Raw genomic sequence first — 3,429 nt, forward strand, 5'->3', positions numbered from 1 at the left:
CTTTCGTGTCCCTTACTTGTCTCATTCTCCTAGGGTGTCTCTCCGTTCCCCCGTTGTTGTCCCGCAGGTCGGGACAGTCCAAGCCTGGATCCAGGAGCCCCAGCCAGGGAGAAGCCACTGCTTCCTGGCTGGGACAAGAGAAGCCTTGGGGAAACTTTCCAGGGAACAAACATTAGAGTAAAATGCCAGCCTAAGGTGGGGACAGATACTAAGAACTGCTACCACTTACTAGGACTGGGAAGTGTTAAAACTTTACACACCTGCTCACACATGGAGGCCCTTACACAACTCTGAGAAAGGCTATCAGAGAAGGCCCTGGAAAGGCGTGGTGAGGTTTATCTGCATCTATTCAAACCTTGATCCAATTTCCAAATTCAGGAGGTTCAGGACGTGGAGGGACAAAGTAAACAATGCTACAAGAAACAGATCCAGAATGTGGGGCACCTACAAGACCACTGGCCTGATCGCCAACAAAAGTCAGTCACTTACAAAAAGAGAGGGAGGATGGCTCTAAGTTAAAAAATATTTAGGAGCCCTAACCGGTTTGGCTCAGTGGATAGAGCGTCGGCCTGCAGATTGAAGGGTCCCAGGTTTGATTCCGGTCAAGGGCATGTACCTTGGTTGCAGGCACAACCCCAAAAGGGGGTGTGCAGAAGGCAGCTGATCGATGTTTCTAACTCTCTATTCCTCTCTGTAAAAAATCAATAAAATATATTTTAAAAAAAGATTTAGGAAACTTAAGCAATGCATGATCCTAACTTGGATCCTGTTTTGAATAACAAAATAAAACACAGCAACAAAAGACAGTTGGCAGAAAATAACAATAGATTAGAAATTTTGGAACTATTAATTTTCCTAGATGTGGTCATGGAATTACGTTTATGTTGGAGGCTGCCCTTAAATTTTGAAGATACAGCCTGTGTAGCTCAGTGGTTGAGTGCCGACCTATGAACCAGGAGATCATGGTTTGATTCCCAGTCAGGGCACACGCCCAGGTTGCAGGCTTGATTCCTAGTGGGGGGCGTGCAGGAGGCAGCTGATGAATGATTCTCTCTCATCATTATGTTTCTATCTCTCTCCCTCTCCCTTCTTCTCTAAAATCAATAAAAATATATTTTAAAAAAATGGGAGAACAACTTCATGGACGTCATGACTGTGAAGTAGACAAATATTTTTTTAAACAAGACACAGAGGGGCTTGCCTGGCTGGTTAATTCAGTTGGTTAGAGTGTCATCCCAATATGCTAAGGTTGCAGGCTCGATCCCCAGTCAGGGCACATACAAGAATCAACCAATGAATGCATAAATAAGTGGAACAACAAATTGATGTTTCTCTCTCCCTCTCTAAAAAATCAATAAAAAAAATTTTAAAAGATACAAAAGGGCTAATCATAAAAGAGCAAGTTGCTAAACTGCATATATCACAAGAACTTCTGTTCGTCTAAAGATATCATTTAAATAATGAAGAGGTGACCTTCAGAGTAGAAGATGATATTTACAATATCTGACAAAAGACAAAGGATTTATATCCAGAATATATAAAGAAGTCTTATAAAATCAGTAAGAAAAAGTCAGACAACTGAATTCAAAGTGGACAAAAGATTCAAACAGGCATTTAATAGACAGCTTTCAAAGAAGCTGTCCAAATGACTAATAAGCACATGAAAGGGTCCTCATACTCCTTAGTCATCAGGGAAATGCAAATTAAAACCACAAAATGCTACCACTACACATGCACCAGAATGGCTAAAAACAAAAAACAAACAAACAAAAAAAAACAACTTAAATCCAGTGTTGGCAAAAATGTAAAGCAACTAGAAATCTCGAATGAGCACTTTGGAAAACTGGTACTAACTATGAAAGTTCAACATAGGCACCCCAGCAATCCCACTCCTAGGTGTCTTCCCAACAGAAATGTGTACGATGTGATGTGAGCCAAAAGACATACACAGAATGTTCACAACAATTCTCCTAATAGCCAAAAGCTGGACCTACCCAAATGTCCATCAATAGTAGAATAAATTAAAAAATATAGTATAGCCACACAATGGAGTTCTAATACAGCAATGAGAATGAATGATCCACAACTACACACAGCAATACAAATAAATCTCATCAACATTGTGTAAAATGAAGAAATCACACATGTAAGAACACAAAATGTTCAAAAACAGGTAAAAGTAATCTATGGTGTTAGAAGTCAGATCGTGGTTACCCTTGGAGGGGTGACAGTGATCAGAAGGGGGGAAAGGGGACTCCCAAGACACTGCTCATACACTGTTTCTTTATATGCTGACAACATTCTATATTAGCATACAGACACTTATGATTTGTACACTTTTGCTAGGCCTGTTACACTTTAGTAAAAAGCTAAGAAAAAGAAAGGACCAAGGTCTCGTCTGAGGTCATGAAGCTGGAATGCTGGCAAAAGAGGAATCTGAAACCAGGTCTGCCAATGCAAAGCCCACAGTTCTACCCACTGAGCCTCTTGGTTCCCAGGCCACAGAGGACCAAATCCCCAGAGCAGTGGCTCCTTCCTGGACAGATTTCCTAGCCACATGGGGCTGCCTGCGATCCCCAGCACTCAGCCACCACTTCCACTGGATCAACTCCCCAGATATCTCCAATTTGATGATTTGCCTCCAATGATTCTTCACTGAGTATGTACCATGTGTAGGCACTATTCTAAACACACAGCAGGCATTAGTGAAGCAAACAGACATCTCTCACTTCCAGTTACCAGAAGGCTGTTTCACCATCACCTCAGTGTGCTTGAAATGGAACTAAGTATCTGAGCATCCATTTCTTTCTTAAAACCCAGCAGCATGGTAAAGGGCAGGGGAACTGAGGCCAATGATACACTCTGAAACCTGGTTTTGCCACTGACTGGCTGTGTGTGAGGTTGAAGTCAAACTTCTCTGAGCCTCAGTTTTCTCATTTGTGAAATGGGAATAATAGGTAGACTGGAGCATGAATCCTGGCTCCCCCTCTTACTAGCAGGGTTTCTCCTGATGATACCATTGGCTACCTGTGTGGCAGAGCAAATCATTTTACCTCTCTGTGCTTCTGTTTCCTCAATCACTGAAATGGGGATAATGGTACCCTCCTCATCAGGTTATTGTGAGGATTAAATGAATTAAATATGTGAAGTAGCACAAAGTAAATGCTTAAGAAGTGTGCCTGTTATTACTGGCTCATAGAATAACTGAGAGAAAGAAGGGAAAAGATGCCTTAGCTAGTTTGGCTCAGTGGATAGAACCTTTGCCTGCGGACTGAAGGGTCCCGGGTTCGATTCCAGTCAAGGGCACATGCCCAGGTTTCGGGCTCGATTCCCCAGTAGGGGATGTGCAGGAGGCAGCCGATCAATGATTCTCTCTCATCATTGATGTTTCTATCTCTTTCATCCTTCCTCTCTGAAATCAATAAAAAT

The 3,429-nt window shown here is 42.1% G+C and overlaps 1 protein-coding gene across 1 annotated transcript in view; it reads right to left on the reverse strand.

Annotated features, from left to right (window-relative positions):
- Nucleotides 1-3,429, reverse strand: part of ZDHHC18 (zinc finger, DHHC-type containing 18) — a 39,642-nt gene that overhangs the window by 8,727 nt on the left and 27,486 nt on the right. The gene's annotated exons all lie outside the window — the stretch shown is intronic.

Source organism: Myotis davidii, unplaced genomic scaffold (genome assembly GCF_000327345.1).
Source record: "Myotis davidii unplaced genomic scaffold, ASM32734v1 scaffold149, whole genome shotgun sequence".
Classification (NCBI taxonomy): domain Eukaryota; kingdom Metazoa; phylum Chordata; class Mammalia; order Chiroptera; family Vespertilionidae; genus Myotis; species Myotis davidii.